Source organism: Lagopus leucura, unplaced genomic scaffold (assembly GCF_019238085.1).
Source record: "Lagopus leucura isolate 7727_CA_CO unplaced genomic scaffold, USGS_WTPT01 Super-Scaffold_806, whole genome shotgun sequence".
NCBI lineage: Eukaryota > Metazoa > Chordata > Aves > Galliformes > Phasianidae > Lagopus > Lagopus leucura.
In genome coordinates this window covers 4,716,901-4,735,535 of record NW_024962260.1, presented here as the reverse complement: position 1 = coordinate 4,735,535, position 18,635 = coordinate 4,716,901, and the positions used below count along the sequence as shown (strand labels likewise).

At 49.7% G+C, this 18,635-nt stretch overlaps 1 protein-coding gene across 7 annotated transcripts in view; it reads left to right on the top strand.

The window, feature by feature from the left end:
• Nucleotides 1-693: 693 nt before the first annotated feature.
• Nucleotides 694-18,635, top strand: part of PITPNM2 (phosphatidylinositol transfer protein membrane associated 2) — a 114,303-nt gene continuing 96,361 nt past the window's right edge. For 6 of the 7 annotated variants that reach the window (XM_042865683.1, XM_042865686.1, XM_042865684.1 and 3 more), the window contains exons 1-2: nt 694-779; nt 10,687-10,784. The gene's annotated coding sequence lies outside the window, so the exon portion shown is untranslated. Of the gene's footprint in view, nt 780-1,653; nt 1,718-10,686; nt 10,785-18,635 lie in introns of those variants that run through there. The other variant, XM_042865679.1, reaches the window with a different exon arrangement.

The following is an 18,635-nucleotide window of genomic DNA, read 5'->3' as shown; positions in this document are numbered from 1 at the left end:
TGCTCGGCGCTGCTGAACAATCGGCCCCGAAGCATCAAAAGAAGGGAAAGTGGGGCACGTTTGGAAAACACGGCCGAATCGCTGTGTGCTCTGCTGGACGACGGCTTATTAGATTTTTTTAATAAACCTCTGTAAAGATGTTGCCTTCAGCACAAACGCGTTGCCTTTTTGTACAAGAGCAGCAGCACAGGCTCCTCCTGAGCAGCGCTGTAACCGCCGTCCTCGTGCCTGCACACCGCCTGCACTGGACCTGCAGCTTTTGCTCCACCTCGGCGTTGTCGACACCGAGCGCCCTTGCAAGGTGTAGTTCTTGGCGGTAGCAAACCTCACAGCGCTCCTGCCCTTCCCGCCCTTCCATACAAAGCACGCGTAAAACGACCGGCCGACGATCCCGCCGTCGGCCGTAGCCGCGCTCCGCAGCCCCCGCTCCGGGGCCGCCCCCTCCCGCGTGGCGTTGTTCCGCGCGGCCGCCAGGCGGCGCCATAACCCCGAGGCCCGCCGCCGTGCGGGAGCGCCGGCCCGGCGCGGGGAAGGAAGTGGCGGCTCCCCGCAGCGGGGGCACGGCTCGGCCCGGGGGATAAAGCCGTCCGCCGCCGCGGGGCAGCGCCGGGGCTCCGCGCGTTCCCCGCTCTCTCCCGCAGCGCGGAGCCGCGCAGAGCTGGCGGGCGAGGAGCTGCCCGCGCCCGGCCCCACCTGCGCCGGGGATTATGCCAGCGGAGCGCGGGCGCGTCGGCGGGCAGCGGCTCGTAGGCGGCGGCGGCGGGAGCCGGGAGCAGCCGGTGCGTGTGGGAGAGACGGGGGGCGGCGGGCGGACCCTTGGGCGGCGCGGGCCCGGCGTGCTGCGGGATCCCCGAGCGCGGGGCTCTGCGGGCTCCTCCCGGGGCCTCGGCGGGGCTGCGGGGTGAAAGTTTCCCGAGCGGGGCGGTCCGTGACGGGAGCGATGTGTCCGCCGCACCGCCATCCACGGGCGCTGCAGTCATGGCAGCGCCGCGCCTCAGCAATTTCGCTCTGCAGAACGGGGCGCCGCTCGAGGTGGGCGCCGCGCGCCGCGTTCCCTCGTGCTGGGACCGAGAGACCCGGGGCCGGGCCGGCACGGCCGTTCTGTGCCCCGCTACCGCCGCTTCCCCATCCCTCGGGCCGGGATTGACCTCGATTTCGTTTTCGCGGCGTCGTGGGGAGCGGTCGGGGCGCGGCGAGCCCAGCCCTGCCCCGAGGAGGGGGCGAAGGAGCCGCCCGCGCAGCCGCTGCCCGAGGAACCGCCCGGAGGCGCCGGGAGCGGAGCAGCGCCTTCGGGGTACGGCTGTGCGGCCGTACGGCTGTGCCCCGCGGGGTCGTTTCGGGCCTCGGCGCTGCGGGTAGCGAGGAGCTGGGGAGGCGGCCGAGCCCTGAGCGCTGCGTGCTCCGGGAAGGAGAGAGAGAGAGAGAGAGCGCGGCTGTGGGACGGCTCCCTGTGCGCCAACCGGCCCGGGGCTCTCGGAGCTGCCGAGCCCCGCGGGCAGCATCGCTCCCACATCCCTGCTCCCTCCCGGCAGCCCGGCCCTCTCCTGGCGCGCTGCCCTCCCCGCGGCTCGGCCCTGCCGTGCTTTTATCTCGCATCGCCGCGGCTGAGGTGAAGTTGATGCAGGTTGTGCTTTTGGGAGGAACAAACGTTTCTCCCTTCGTTAATAACCGCTCTGAAGAGAGAACTTCCATCTTCCGCGCGCTGTGGAGCAGCAAGGTGGGTGATGGTTGTGGGATCCCGTGACACGGTGCTGAAAAACGCCTTCAGTCTTTGGCGGCGTCATTCGCTACCGCTGTGCGCAGGAGAGCAGCTGAGCCGTGGTAACAGATGGACCTTTGCAGGTGTGAGAGCTCAGACGGGCAGGGTTTGACTTGGCACTGAAATAAACGCACACGGTTTGCAGGACTCCTCATCCCGCCCTGCCTCTCTCCGTGCCGTCTCTCTGCTCTGCTGCCTTTTTGCTGCGTGGTTTATTTTTACCGTGACTGCGCTGCGCTCCTGAGTAACACAGGAGTGCTGATGGTGCTGCAGAGTTCAGCAACGGCACCGGAGCAGTTCTCCACTGCCGAGCAGGAGGCTGCTGCCTGTGGGACAGCCCTGCCTGACCTCGCAGCCCTCGTGTCCCAGGTGCCCGCTGGCCGGGTCAGGTAAGCAGCGCCATCACCCCAACGTGCCTCGGGGACACGCAAAGTGAGCAATGACCCAGCAGGAAAGCGTGGTTGCAGGCGTGTCCCGGCTTGCTGTTGATCGGAGGAATGCTGCTCTGTAGTCCCTGCAGCGTGCTCTGTTTGTGGCGTCTGTGAGAGGGAAGCGGAGGAAATGAGCAGGGCCTGAAGCGGAGCTCGCTGTGCTTCTGACAGAGCGGGCTTCTGGCAGGCCGGTAGCTTGCATTAATCATGTTTAAGTTTCTGTCACCAACTTTTAATTAAAAGCATGGTTGATACCGTTTTAATGAATGTACGGATGTTAGCCATCTTCATGCATAAAAATGCGTTTTAATTCCCTTACTATTCCCTTTATGGCCCTTAGATGCTTTTGTTACCATTTAAACAGCATACAGGAGCAGCTGTTTATCTTCTTAATATAACTTTTTCTTGCATCTGTGTTCAGGAAACAGTAATGGTTTGAGTAAACAGTTCTCTGGTATCTTTTAGCAATATTTTGTAAGTAACTTGGCAGGAGGGTTATAAATGATGTCTGAACGGTGAACTCCAAGGCCACGCTGACAGCAGCCAGACATAACTGCTCAAATCACAGGCTGTTACATGAGGAGAGCACGGAGTCCTCAGTGCAGGACTTCTGGTCCCAAGGAGCTGCTCCCAGAATGACAACTTTGTGCTGAAATACCCCTTCTGTTGTCAGTGCTGTATTTCTGTGTGTTTGCTGCTTGTTGTGCATCTAACAGCCCAAGCATTTATTGTGATTTGCCAGCTGGCACGTGGGAGTTTCATCCAACTTCTCATCTTAGTTGACAGCAACCAGTTTGCAGAGATCTTGTCCTGATGATGATTATTATTATTTAAAGAAATACTCAAAACTTACAACTGACAGCGGGTGCTGAGGGGCTTTGAATTTAGTTTTTTTCTGCTCAAAATGAGTTACTGCTCCTGCAGTTGGCCAAACAGAGCATCACATCCTGCAGGCGAGATAATATAAAGAAGGTGCCTCCAATTAGTCCAAACCAGCGCTAATTTCCCCCCACACCTGAACAGAAGTCTTGTCATTTTCTTAGGAGGAAAAAGCAATGTAAGAAAAACGTGGCTTTCTTACCCAGTTTCTCTAAGCGGTGAAGATATTTTCTAATTAAACCCTGATGTTGGCTGATATGGATACACAGCTAATATTTCTGCTCATCCCCAAATTAGTGAGATGTGACTGAATGTAATTCTGAGCCTGAAAGCATCATATAAGCAGAAATATCCCAAAGCGCGCAGCGTGAGTGCAAATGGAGTAATTAACGGGTGGGAGGAAGGGGATAAATAAAACGCTTTATTTTTAGCTTTGTTTCCTGGATGTTGGAAGAAATCCAAGTGCCACAGCGTTGTGCTGGGCCTGAAGAGAGTGAACTCAGCCCTGGCCTGAAAGGGATGCATGCGGGGTTGTGCTGTGTCAATGCGGAGCTGCTCCTGGTAAGAGCAGGGCAGTGAGCTGGGATGGGTTTGGATTGCTGGCACTTGCATAAGGACAGCCGAGCACGGGATGCTAATTCAAGCACGTGAGCTGGCTTAACCCATCGAGCAGTGACCTGAAAAGGCGTTTCTCATCTGCAGTAACTAATTTGAAAGGTGGAAATGTGTAATCGCGTCAGCACATTGAGTGCTCTGCCATATCAGTGTTTCGGGGTGAGGCCTTGTTATCTGCCGCTCCGGCTGAGTTTGATGTTTGCACGACTGTTAAGCTGGCAGCGTGGCGGGGCCGTAATTCCATGATGAGGGATCTGGGGCGCTTAGGGCACGGCCAGGTGAGCTCTGTGCAGGTCGGCCGTGGGGATCTGCTGCAGGGCTTGGAGCTTCCATGGGAGCCTCCTGGGCCAGGGCTCGGAGGGCAGCACAGGGGCTGAGGGAGCTGGGCTGCAGAGCAGTCCTTATGTGCTGGTGTGCAGACACGTGTTCTGTGCACCAGTCTGCACAGTGGGTATGACCTATGACTGCAGTTTCTTTTGAGATCATAGTGTAACTTAGCTAACCTCCTTCTAAAGGTAGAAGCGCCACGGAATCTTTTTCTCTGTGTGGGTGGTTTACCCACTTTAATGCTATATATACTTTTTTTTTTAAAGAAGGAAATAGGCGTTTTATATTTATCGTATCAGTTGAAATCGAAATCTAAATATTTACATCTTTTTTTTTTCTGGATCCGAGGTGGGGAAGCGATGGTGGGCGTTCCCAAGCTGTTCAGTCACCCACTCCCCTGTGTGGGTCGCTTCTGTTACATGGTGCAGGGATGGAGCTCCTGCTTCTCCTTCATGCCTTCTGCTCCACAGCCGGAGCGTCGCCCCAGTGGGACCTTCCCACCTCGACACACCAAGAGCCAGACTCGTGTGATCTCTAACAGAACGTGGTTAGCAGCAAGCTGGGAAACTGGAGGGGGAGTTTAGGACATGGCTGTGTGAATAACTGGGAGATATTTTGTGAAAAATAACAAGAGGGGGAGAAAGGCCGCGCGCTTGCCTTCTATCTGTCATCCTCGTCTCCCCTGCAGCACTCCCAAGGCTGACTTTCCAGGCTTTTTACAAACTAAGGTGGGAGATGGCTTCTGTGCTAAGCAAGGACAGCCTGCAGCAGCCATGTGAGATGCTGCAGGTCGGGGCTCAGTGGGAGAGGCAGTGCGCTGTGGCCAGGTGTGCTCCTGGTTTCTGGGCAGTGCAGCACAGTGCCTGTTGTGAGTCCAGCACAGCAAACTGATGGAGAAGGACAAGAGCAAATAGCTCCTTTGTTTTCTCACCCTTCTTCTTTTTTAAGCGTCATTTATCCGGGCTCTTGGGACTCACTATTTGTCTGACCTGTATCTGGGTTGTAAAATCTCATTCCACATCTTAACTTTAAGATGGCAAACATCTTTCAGTGTCTATCCTCCGAAATGTGTTTAGTATGGACACCATGTGTCCTCTATCTGTTTTAGGACTACAGAACCATTTTTAATGCTGTCTTTTGCTTACGTTGAATTCCTATAAATAGGCTTTTCAATAAAGCACATTCATCTCCTGCGCTATTGCTGTCAGAGGGAAGTGCATATTTGGGCAAGCCTACTTGAAGCACTAACCTTCGTAGTGCAGCTCCTGTGTTACTCCAACTTCCCATTCCAGTCTGTCGCTTTGTTGAGGAGTGGTGGTTGCCTTGCTAGAGCTGTGCACCTTGGGATACCTGCATGATGCTCTGCTCAGAAATATCAGTATTAGAAATGGCAGGGGAAGACTCTGGATGGTAAAACCTCTCAGTTACAGCATCCTACAAACTGGCTTCTTGCAGCAGTAGGGCTTTATGCAGGGCTGTAAGGAGAACTGCTCCCTCTGTTTCCTTCTGTGCCTTCAGTGGAGCTCATTAGGTCAAGTGTCAGATCTGCTGCATCACATCTGCACGGCATCTGGGCTGCGTGCGCAGAGGAGCCGTATGAGCAGAGCCTTCTGTCCTGCTGCTTCGTGCCACTGCCCCCAGGAGAAGCAAAGGGGCAGGATGCAGAGCTGCACCCCGGGGCCAGGTGAGTCAGCGCGCCTTGCTCTGCTCTCTCCCACGTTGTCCGTATTTTCTTGTGCTGGCAGAATTTGTGTTTTACTCCGCTTTAATGACATAGAATGGAAAAGAGATAAAAACGTTTTAGCTTTAACAACATGACCAAAATCATCAGCTAAGCTGTTTGGAGAGACTATTTCTATTCCAGGCTTAAAGGCAAGAGTGTCGTTTGTCTTTGCATCCCCTATTCTTCCTAAATGAAGTGTATGGCACCAGCAGCTTGGAGAGTCACCTCCTGATAACGAGCCTTGGGGTCATCAAAAAAAGCCTTGAAATCAGCTCAGCTAGCATTTGTGAAGCAGCTCATTGAGATTCCTGGCAGGTACGCTGAGGAGGCCTCCTGCAGTGGAGTCATAGGTGCTGGTGCTGGTTGTTCCTGCCTGTTTTATTTAACTTGCTGTTCAACTTTTGAGGAGGTGCAGATGATGCAGCCTGCATCCTCACAGCCCGTTAAGCAGCAGCTAGCCCGAGCTGCCCGCCTCCCTCGAGCCCTTACTGAACGCAGGATAAACAGAGCCACGCAGCACAGAGCCCAGGGGCTTGGCGTTGCAGCTATCAGAAGGTATTCCATCTGGAGGTGGAAAAAACAGCCCTTACGGGTTTCTTTATCTTGAGGCTGGCAAAGAGCACCGAGTGAGTGACATATTTCCATTTGACTCATCTGTTGTCAAAGCAGTGGCACCCTTGAGTCACATTAAATGCGAGGCCTTGTAGCTGGATTGGCACATGGCTCTGCTGACCGTGGAGCAGCAGTTTGCTGGCTGTGTTTTGCTTTCGTCCTTGGTAAGAGAATTCCCCCCTCCCTCCTCAAGATGAGATTGAATTGATGAATGCTATCGCTAATATTATGGCTTAAAAATGACAGGAGAGCCTGATTCAGGTGTGATGCTGGATGTGAGCTCCAAAGATGTTCAGATAACAATTTAAAACCCTGGGGAAAAAAAAAACGAGTGCCCAGTAGCCAGATGGTTGGAAAAGAGCTCCCCACGATCAATGAGGCAATATGTAAATATTTTCAATCATTACCACAGTACTGCTGTGTTGACATTGAAATTCAAAGTGCTATTCCATGGGGCTCCTCATTGATCAGCAGATGAGCTCTCATAAAACGGAGGATAAAAGCACGATGCTGAGAATTATTATGGATTGTGGGCTTTGTTGACAAGGACAGCCTTCCATCAGGGTCTGCAGAATGGATTTTGAACCCCCTTTGTGTGTTTCTAACACACAGTGTTTCTTTTCTGGCTGTCAAGTATGGATTAAGTGGTATGTTATTTCTTGAGCTGTTTTATTTAAGGTGAATTGCTGCATAGCCGACTAACTTTGCTTTGTTAATTACCCTATTGATATGGGAAGTAGTAGAAATGAGATTGGTTGAATTAAAATAGATTTTTTGGGCGGAAAAGTCCTTCTGAAAGCAGGCTGCAGAGATCTGAATCTGGCTGATTGGCTTAGCAATCTTTCCAGGGGTGACAGCATTCTCATGCATAAAGCAGTGCCTTTAACATAAGCAGGTGCTGAGCCCACCAGGAGGCCTTTTCTCCTCCTCCCTTTCTGTTTCCACTCATGGAAGTGTTCTCCTTGCAGCAAGGCCTACACCTGGTGCTCCGGAGGTGCAGATACTGCAGCATCAGGCAGGGGCAGATTTATCAGGTGCCTTCATGAGCCGCTCAGGTTTTCTCGTTAACTGCTCTGTTTATCTTGTGTTCATTAATTCGCTCTGCTGCCTGGCACATCCTGGAGCCTTTTCATTTGATTGCAGAGTTATTCAGGGTTCTGATATTATTTCTCTCTGGTTCATTGCTTTTTAGTTGCTCGTTTATATCCCCTGATTGTTTTAGGGTAAGTAACTGTTGTGGGAATGGAAAACACATTCCCTGAGGATGGAGGGCTGGTGTGACTACCCGAAGCTGATGCCTACAAACCAGGGCCATGGGTGTGCAACCACGGCTAATGTGAGTCAGGGTGACTGCTTAGTGCAGGTAGTAGGAAGCAGTAGGCTGAGCTGAAACATCTGTGGTGCTTGCTAGGAACAGTTTTGACCCTGGGTGTTTCCCAGGACAGGACCTGCCGTGCATATGGATGCGTCTGGGTTACACAGGGCTCTGCTCCTGAGAGCGTGTGCTGCTCTGTGGCTGCCACTATAGTGTGTGCTCAGGCTGCAGCCAGGTGGGAGCTCTGCCTGCCCTGCCGGTGGGAAGTGCCTTAGAGGTGGCTGTAACTGGTCCTTCTGGGAGGGTGGGCTGATAATTGAAGTGCAGCGTGCTGGTTAAGCAGACAAGCCTTCAGAAGCCAGCAGAAAGCATCTTGTGATTAATCGTCCTCCTCGGAAAGGTAAATGCCAGTTAGTTCTATTAGTATAGTGCAGTGTTTTCAACACTTATACTAAGCAGGAGCAGCTTGCTGCTTGCTGGGTAGCACCTTGTCCTCCCCCAGAATGTGTTTGCTGTGATACTGTCTGCTCACAGCTGCACTCTGCTTTGGTTTGCCTCGCAGCCGCAGTGCTGATGTGATCACTGCAAGGGTCTGGTCCTGGGCTGCCCCAGCTCCCCACACCTTCCTTGGAGAGATGCTTGCCTCAGGTCCTTGGGAGGGTGGGAGAAAGTTTGCAATGATCAGCACTTGCTACTGACCCGTTATAAAAGTGCTCCTCTGGGAACTCTTGTATTAACTCAGAACTTTTTTGTTTTTGTTGGGTTGATTTGTCCTGATGGTTTGTTTTGGACAGACGTGCCCTCAGGTTCCAGCAGTGCAGTGACAAAACAAGCAAAAGTAACTGTGTTTGATTACCAGTTACCACAAGATACCTGAAACACAGGGTTAATTGTTATTAATCTGAAACAGATTACTTTTTATTTTGATGTTTAGGATTGTAACGTAATACTGAAGTTTAAATTTAGGATTGATAAGCTGTTCTGACACCTATAAATAAAAGCAGCAGTGGCATCGGTGGGACATCTGCAAACTGCAGTGATGTGCTGAGCTGGGCATACAGCAAAGGCGAATTTGTATGACTGTTCCAGCAAACAGGTTGTATAAATGTCTCAGTGTCCCAAGCTGCATTCATTATCTGCTGCTTACTGCAGAGAAAATGCTGGTCTTTACATTTTTCCAAAGGAAGTACTTTCAGTTTCTGTTGCTCATAAAAGCTTTTGCTTTTAATCGCTTTTGATTTCAGTATGACTAGCAAGCAGATACAGACCTGGCCTTCAGTTTGGAGCAATCGTTTCAGACACGCTGTCACTGAAAATAAGGAAGTTTGTCATCTTTCCCCAGTCTACAAAAAAAAAAAAGGAAAACCCAACCCTGAAACAAAAAATTCAAGTAGAGAGATTGCTTTCCTCAAAGAGTCTTTGTGTGTACCTTGCATGTTGATATCAGTGCCTGACGTGGAACCTTTGAGGCAGCCCCATGATGTGTCAGCTGAGTGATGACATTTTGTCTGAGTCCTTGAGTCCCTGCCCTGTGAGAGGCCGGGCAGATGGAGCTCTGTGCTGACTCCATTTTCAAGACACATTTCTTTGCCTAGCATCTACCCTGTGAAAAGAAGCACGGAATGGACATTACACCCTGGATTCATCAGTTCTGGCACAAATTACTGCATGACGTTGAGCATAGCAAAGCTTGCTCAGATGCGTGTCGGCCTGTTGGGCTGTTCCCATCGTAGCCCAGGTTCACTCACAGCTTGTGGCTGCGTGGTGGTTGGTTCTGAGGTGGGCTCAGCCACCTGAAATCCAGCTGTTGTGACAGTGTTTCAGCCAGGCTGGCAAAGCAGAAGTGGCATTTGTGCCCCGTGCAACTGGCTCAGCTGTGAATCAGCAAATGACGTTAATAAGCGTTTGTGGACTAAATATATTTTTAAGCTGCCTGGCTGCTTGCTCTTGGCAAGATCTCTGAGATTAATGGTCCCAGAACATTAGCGAGACAGGATGCATCAACCTGTGCAAGAAGGAGCGAGAGTAAGGAGCAACCACACTTCTTTTTTTCTGGTCCTTAACATTTGTGGCGAGGTCTAAATGTTCTCTGAAGCAGGGTATCCCAGCTAAAGGTATCCATTGTTTTTTCCACTCTTTTTGTTTTGGAGCAGGAAACAGCAGATGTGGGAGTATTATTGCTGTTTTCCTGTGGCCCTTTGGCTGCAGGTGCTGCTTGGTGGCTGGGATGCTCCCACACACCACCTGCCCCCAAAACAAAGGCTGAGGAATTAAACAGACTGAAGGAACCTGGGGATCCTCGGGAGGAGCCGAGGCAGGGGAGCACACATGTGAGCTGAAATGCTCGCCAAGCACTGCAGAAGCATCGTTCAGAATAGCTTCTGGTACTTGGTGGGAGGACTGCGCCCTTCTGCAGGCGGTGAGGGGCTCACAGGGCGGTGAGGGCAGCTCTGCTCCCACAGCGTGCGGCCCTGCACGTCCCTGGGGGCTCTTTGGAAGAAGGCTGCTGTGCAATTGGGTTTTTTTTTGCTATTTCATTTTAATTTTTTAAATTTATTTTGATGTGGAATGAGGTCTGCAGTGGTTTCTCCTTCATGGAAATCCTTCAGCGCAATATTTTAAAAGGGAAATGCTTTAGGGGGAAGCTGTTCTGTCGCACAGCGAGAGCGCAGGAGAGTGGTCAGCGTGCTGCATGTGTGTGTTTGTCTTCCCTCTGTTTTTTTCCTTTTTCTTTCTTTTTTTTTTTAAATTTCCATGAGTTAGAGATGGCGATGACTCACGGCTTGGAATGCGCTTTAAATCCCCGAGGTGCTCATTGCCGCCTACCATCACGTATTGAATTTCTGACATACCGGAGGGATGTCTGCAGAGAAACTCTGATGTGCAATTATAAAACGTTGTAGCTGCGCGTTGTTTGCATAGGAGCCATTAGCATGGCATAACTGTGAAAATAATGCAGCTTTATTCTTGCAGTTGATTTCCCATGGGCAAGGCAGTTAAGCAGCTGTGCTTTATCGTTTCCTAGGTTGTTGACACGTGGACCAACAGTGACATCCTTCTTCGGCAATGCTGTCTTTACTCCCTCCTGCATTCAGAAGCATCTAGAGAGATTTCTTGCCGAAGGTAGGTTCTGGCAGTTCAGCTGCATGGCTGTTCTTTTCCTTCTGTGCCAGAAAAAAAGCATGTAGATGTTACTAGGGAGAATGGTAAGAAGTCTGATGGAGACTAGTGTGCTGCTGCTGAGAGAAGGGATCAACCTTACCTTGGGTTGCCCTGGAATAGATAGGTGAAATGAATAGAGTGGAGTCTGGAAGAATGGCCTGTAGGTTGCCTTAGAGAAGGGCTTGGCAGTCACAGAACGTGGTTGGCTCATAATGCTTAGATGTGGATTGGTAATAGAGCTGTTTTCAAAGAAAATGCGCTCCACACCTTTTTGTGCTCGGTCAGCGTTCTCATTTATTTGAAAGAATTCAAATAAACCAAAAGGGGAAACGGCCATGCAGGATGTGTGATTAACATACATTTTGTGTTTAAATCTTTTGTGGGTCTCACCCCTCCTCCCACCCCCCCTCTCCCCTCGCCAAAAAAGGGGTTGGTCTGAAATAAACAAGTGTGCACCTCCTGGTACTGCCATGACATTGTGTTAGCTTCTCATTCTTATTTTCCTCTCTGAAGTCCTAACTTACTTGATGTTTTCAAGAGAATTGAGATGCAAAACTTCCACAGCAAAAAGTGTAGATGGGAGCAGAGTACCCTGTGGGTTCTTTAACAAGCAATTCTTAAGAGGTTTGGTGCTTTTTGTGATTTTTGTGCACCCTTGTGCTTCAGCTTGCAGAGCGTAGCTTGTGGGTTTGCTGGGTGCCTTTCCAGCTCTACTGAGCTTCTTTTATGTGAGATCTAGAAATATGTCTCCTAGTCTGTACACAATTACTGGCTAAACGGGAAATTTTCAGTAGATGGAATGGCAGCCTTTACCTGAATGGGAAGTTTTGCATCTTCTTGTTTTCCTCCAGTGCATTCCTTGCCACCTAGTTTTTTTCCCCTGTCAAAAAAGGAGTGTTTTTAACTCTTAGATCCACCAAACATTTTGTTTTGCGTTGACATGGTGATACAGCAATTTTGGATTTTTTGCTGCTCGATGCTGAAACTCAGAATTGTTGGCTTCTAGTTTAAGAGCAATGGACTGCTGCAAAGACCAGAGAAAGGGTAAATGAGTTTGGGTCTGAGCTGTTTGCGTGTCAGACTAAAATATATTTTCAGTTCCTCTTGACTGGTACTCAAGTCGCAGCAGTTACACAAAAACCACAGTGACACCAGCTTTGTATCGACATGCAAAGCCAGAAGCCCTTGAAAACTAAGGGTTATTTGACTACCTTCATTATCTCTTGTCAGCAAATTGACTCCCAATGAATTAATTGACATTCCCTGTGCTGATACCCTTTCCAAAGCCTCTTTTCAGCATCAGCAGGATCCAGGGCCAGCTTAGGCAGACTGCTAGCCACACTGCAGCCCATCCCTTAGTGAGATACCCACATTTCTCTTGAGAGTCCAGCAGCTTCTCTCCTGCACACTGCAGCTCTGACTAAGCTGTGCACAGCTCTCTGTGGGAGCAGTCGCTGCTGTCAGCAACTTCACTGGAGGAGCTGATGCTGCTGTAAGAATTTGCTCCTGGGCTGAGGGAGGGCACTGTGTCTCAAAAGCTGCATCTCCCTTGTCGTAGATCACTCCAGGTCTCCTCACTCCCCTGTAGGCTGCTGTAAAGGAGAGAGTGTCTGAATTAGTGGTAGCAGCAAAGAAGCGCTGTCCTAAGCCATGTTTAGGGTTTGCTTTGTTTTGAGGCTGTGGGACTGCTCTTTTTGCTTGCCTGAAGGACTTGGCACTCTTCAGGGCTGACATTCCTCTCTGCAAGAGGTGCCTGATGGTCATTAAGAGCCTGCGCTGGTGAGGGGAAACTGCCTTGGTATTGTGTTTGCAGCAAAATGAATCCGTGCAGCTTGCGTCACTGGAGAGCAAGTAATGTCCCTGGATTGGCAGGTAAGGAACATAGGGAGAAAAATGGCTTTTAAACCGTGTCAGGGAATGCAGCGTTCATGAAAACAAAGAGCTGAATAACAATGTCCAGAGCACAGGGAAGTGCTGTAGGCACTGAGTAATTTCCTCCTGTCCTATCAGCATCCCTGTGCAGCAGGACCTCTGAGCAGAGGAATAATGAGAAGAGGGGTCTCTGAAAGTTGTACCTGGAGTATTCTGCGTGGGATTGTTTTGAAATCTAGGAGTGTGTGCTGAATCCCTGGCACAAGCAGAAAAGCAGAGCAGACACTGAGGGGTGCATATGTAAGTGCCTGTGATGCTCGAGCACAGCTGTGGGACCACAGCAAGAAGTCTCAGCTTGTGGGAGCAGCATGATGGGGGAGGTGGATGATGGTGGTGCAGATAAGGAGGTGCCTGCTGCCCTGTCCTCCTCAGCACCATTGCTTCTGGCTGTCCAGGGACACTGCACTGCCTCTGACTTCTACCCTTACAGCTGCAGGAGCTGGGGTGGAGTGAATGATTGCCTCTCTTTAAGAAGGAGCAGAGACTGAGGTTGGGCAGGAGGCTAATGTATCCACAGTGTGCTGGGGAAGTGGTGGCCCCTCTGAACTGTGAATGTACTGTCAAATGGAAGCCCAGGTCAGCTTTGCACGTGGCTCCTTTGTGCCTTGCTGGCAGCACCTGCACATGAGCCTGTAGCACTGTGCTCTCTTAGGTACATTTCTGCCCAGGTTGTGTAACGTGATGAACTTTCTCTTTCTAGAGCCTTGTGTTCTTCTACGTGGACACAGTCTAGGGTTGAATCTTACTTTTTTTTTGTGCTCTGTTTGTATCAGGGGACTCGCTCCGCAACCTGTGATGTCAGAATAGTAACAATTGTAAGGGCTGAGTTTAATGAAAGCGACTGAATTCAGCACCATCTGTTGTCGTGTTGGATCCTTCGCAGAGCATGCTGCAAAGCACCGTGCAGTGAGTTAGATTGAGGTGATAACACTTCAGAGAGGTGGGTGATGGCTGCTGTCGTACCGACAAGGAGGGCAGCCCTGCTAGGCAGCCTGATGGCACAGCTGTGATGTTCCCACACCTGTGTGGAACGGCGTGGCTTCGAGTGGCACTTGTTACGGGGCCAGGCAGTTTGATGTTAGGAAATTGCTAGTGTGTGGATGGATGGGTTTTTTCTCTTGGTCATTTTCTTCCTTTTTATAATAGAAACACTAGATGAGTAGTGGAGGAACTGTTTGGACATACGTATTTAACTGGGAGGAAAAAGCTGTGACGCTAACCACAAACTGACGGTTTCCTGCTGCAAGTAACTTTCTATAGATCTCAACCTCATTCGTTGTGTCTGTGCTGCTGTTTAAATAGCTGAGGAAGATTCTACTGCTTCTAGGCTGCTTATTTTTGACAGTCTTTGTTGTAGCAGTTTGGGGATGGTGGCATGAAGAGAAATCATTACAGATCTAATACAAATTCAGGATTGGTGAAGTCCAGAAGGCTTCTGAATCTTATGATCTTGTATAATGTAGAGGTTGAGAAGCAAAACCTTTAAACACATGGCAGATTGATTTTTGTAATTGCATTTGCATGTGTAGAGCTCTGTTTATTTCAGGGGAGATGGGATGTAATTGCATGAACCTACCTGTGTGACTGAGACCTCTTCACCCACGACTGCAAGCTTCTGATTCGCCTTCCCCTCCCCATCCTGCTTTGCTGTGATGTGTTAAATATCACAGCTGCAAAAACGAGAGCAAGTTTCTCCCTGCCCTTCCCATTGCAGCTGGAAAGCTTGGCCAGATCCTTCCCCTGTGGTTTGTGACACTGTAAATAAAGGCTTGGGAGGTCACACGTTTTCCATTTCAAGTTATTTTGTTTCCAGCACTGGAATGGGTTTGGGGGGTGGGGGTGGAGAAGGAAAGAAGGGGGGGGGGAAGAAAGAAACAAACAAAAACCCAAACTGATCTGGTTTATTGCAAGAAAAACAACTCAGCAATACCAAGCGGAAAACAACTGGGGGAAAAGAAGGCTTCAGACTTTGACTGAAGCTGAGAGTTGGAGAATTGGAGTCAAAGATTTCACAGGAATCTACTATTAAGATTTGAAAGAGAAGCTATCTACAAAGTGAGAGCTCTGAACACCATGCTCCTGTGATCTGGTGCTTTTCCTGAGGGGCTCTGAAAAATTATCTTTAAAGGCATGTTGATGTGACTCTGTAAGCATACTGGTGAGTAATTTCACCTGCGTTCATAATGAGCGAGCCTCGTTAACAGGGTTACTCATGTGCCTAAATGTCAGTTAAGTGGGCTTTGAAATGTGGAGCTGAGAAGTTCTGCCTGTGGGTCTCACAGGCTGTGATGCATTCTGTGGTTTGGTGCCCCTGAGTTGCCACTTCCAGGGCCGGAGCTGACCATAGTTGGTGGAAGCACGCAGTGCTCACTTTGCCTGCTGCACGTAGGTGCACAGGTACAGTTCTGCCCTGATTTGCAGGAGCAGAAGTGCTGGGACGGCTGTTAGTGCTGTTACTCTCAGCTGGTGTCCTGCATTGGGCAGGCTTGGTCTTCTTGGCTGTGGTTCTTTCCATGTTGATGTTTGAGGTTTTGGTTGTTCACAGAAAACACTGCTTAGGTTTAAACTTCTATTTCATGCATTTAATTTTGATACTTGCAGCATCCTGTTTTGGATTTACTGAGAAATGAGCTGAGAACCAGGTCTGGTGGGCTTTATTACTGACTGGTGCTATGCAACGTGATTAATGTTGGCTTGCTGGAGAGAGGCAGTTACTGGCAACTGTGTCACCTATTTCTGTTGAGTTTTGAAGAGACCTTTTCCTGGCAAAGATTTTTTTTTTTTCTTTACCTTTATCAAAACAGGATATAAAAGTGAGTATATTTGCTGCTAGAGAGTCCTTGTTTACCGTGATGCTACGGAAATATTTCTTCTTCCATAAATCATTGCATTTATAAGTGTACAGCAGAATCAAAAGAGAACCGTTCTCTCTCTAGATGTTACTCTCTGTGCAGATGGTCTTTTGACTCAATGACTTTTCTTTCTTGGTCCTCCTTTGTGTTTTTTCTTTAATGGGCACGTGACATATGGCCATAAAAAATACTGGCCCAGTTTCACCCTTGCTGAAGCTCATTGACGTCATTAAAGCTACAGCAGGGATGACTTGGCCCAGATTCTTTAAAAATAAGACCTGATGAACAACCCCTCATGGAAAAGCTCTGTAGAGGTTGTCCTGAGCATAGTGCAGAGCAGACGCTGTGCAATGTGCTGCCACATCTATAAAATTCCCATTGGCAACCTCCCTACGAAATGGGGTAGGACCCTTCCTGGAGGGGTTGCAGGACTCATGGACTCGCTTTTGTGATTCCTTACCTGTGGGATGGAAAGGGACCAATAACGAAGTGGTTGAAGGCACTTACAGGCAGGTCAGGGTGGAGATGTCACTTGCCTGGAGGTTTTCAGAGATGGGTTCTGTCTTTGGGCTCTCCAACATGCAAGGGCAGTTCTTGGGCAAAGCGAATGCGGTTGAAACGATCTGGGGAAAACCGTTGCCTTGAGCAGATTTTCAGGAAGGTGATTTGTATCAGCTTTGTCTCCCACAAGCCAGTTTGTTCTTTATCCTGGCTGCTGCCCAGCAGTAGCATTCCCTGCCCCATCCCAGGACTGGCACCCACAGATGCGCTGTTTCCCTTCCCTGGTGCATGGGATGCTCCTGGGCTCAGCATCCCAAAGCAGCTCTCCAGTGGAGCTGCTTCTGCAGCCGTCCTGCCCTCTTCATAGCACAGGATATTACAGTGAATGCACATGAAAGAAGGCAGCATAAACTGTGGCAAAATAGTAAATTCAAACAACAATGCTTGATCCTGTGTAAGCTGAAATGCAGCTTTAGATCTGAACAAGCTGAGAACAGACACAAATATAAAAGTTCTCGATAGCAGATGCTTTCAAGCATCTTTTTTTATGAAAATAAGTGCGGCGGTTTGTGGATGGCAGTTCTGCAGAACTTTGCACTAACTTAAAGTCAATGTTTTGCTCAGTTATAAGTAACTGCAGGAAGAAACAACCTTTAAAGAACGGTTGTAGCCCTGAAGCCATATCTGTAATGGATGAATGCTTGATGGCTGTTTGCAATGCCAATGTTTGCTGCCGAGAGCACCTTTAACTTACTCAGCTGTATTTTCAGTTCTTGGTGGTAATAACTGTGTCTGGCCAAGGCAGGGCTCTTGCAGCTAGTCCAAGAAATCAGATAGTTATTTTTCTGATGCCAGATTCTTCTGGTCCAGTGAATATAACTGCAGGAACATATAGTTCCCAAGAAGGAAAATGCTTACTGTGAGTTTGGTGACAGCTGAAGATAACTTGGGAGGTGGGGGATGGAGAGAATAACACATTTGTCTGCTTTAAGAGCGTGTTTGTTGTGAGGGATTTTTAAGTTGGAAAGTTTTTTGCAGACGAAAGCCAGAATAGTCTCAAAGTGACATTGGCTAGTATAAATAGTGAAGGGAGAATTAGAGCTTTAAAATATAGTCGATCTTCTGATTAGTCCAAAACTCTGCTGGTAAGATAGAGAGGGAAATCTGGGCTTAACCTGATAAATGTCCTTCTTGCTATGAAAGAGTCAGAAACAAGGAGCACTCAGCTCGTGGGATCCAGAGATCACAGTGCCAGCAGGCTCCTTAAGGGAGGGGGGGGAAGGGAAGGTGACTGTGGAGATGGTCTTGCTTTGAGCATCTCTTTCCTTGTACTGCTTTCCTCCATCCATTCCAAGCTCCCTTATGTTATTGCCTGTGGGCCTGTTTAGGGTGGTATCCTACCAAGACCAAAAGCACAACATAGTGGGTTTGAGCAAAACCCTCCTTGGGACCTGAGATAGGTAGAGCCGCCACAGCTCCTCTGAGCAGACAGCTGGGCGGCATGGATGGGCTTGGATGTATGGCAGCTCCAGGAGTGCTTCCTTATTGGAGAAGAAGGTTAAAGGATGAGGGAAGGTGTGAAAATCCTTAAATTCAGTCTTCCCAGCTGGCTCACAGCAGTTTGTGTTCTGGAAGCAGACTTGCTTGGGATGAGTCCTATTGTTGTCTTAGCACTCAGGTATTTCTTTTGGCTAAAAACATGATTTTCAGGAAGGTGTGTAAGTGCCAGCAGGTAGCTGCCAGTGGCTGTGCTGTGCTTGCACATACACACATACAGTGTGCACAGCCTTCCATCTGAGCACTGCACACAGCTCGGGAGCAGTGCTGGGAAGCTGTCTGTTGCACACAAGCTGTGTCCTTTAACACAGCAGCACATGGATGTGCATGTTGCACAGCTGTCCCCGGGCTGCGTGCCGGTTATCAGTGAGATAACCTCAGCTGAGCCCAAGGGCTGGAAGTGTTGTCAGGGGCTTGCTGTCCGGGGACCGCTTGAAGTCTTCAAGCTGACACGGTCACAAGTGGGAACTGCCCTAAGTGTCACTTCTAACAGAAGGCAGTGGGTTCTGCAGCATGGATGTGCTTTCGTCTTGGTGCCTGGCCCTGCTGCCTGCAGGCAGGCAGAGAGGTGCAGCAGCAGATGGGCTGTCAAACTCTCATGCACCCTTTTTGCTTATGAAGAATGAATGAAAATCAGTATGCAGATCAGGAGCGCTCTGTATATCTGAAGAAAAGCATCCTGGCAGTCATGTTTGCTTAAAAAAATAAAAGGAGGGATTGGTGTAAATGCTGTATTTATTCGGATTAGGAGTGAACTTGGAGAAGGAGCTCCAGAGAAGGGGAATGGTCCAGTGCAGGAGGAGAGCTTTCTGTTTATGGGACTGGAATTCTAAATTTATGCGTTAAGCTGGAGAGCAACAGGCTGACTTCAGCTCATTGCTCACTGGGTGCTTGGCTCCCACTGGCTGCTGTAGGCCTTGGGGTCTGGCTGTGTTCTTGAGGGCTGCTGGAGAGCAGCGATGAATGATGG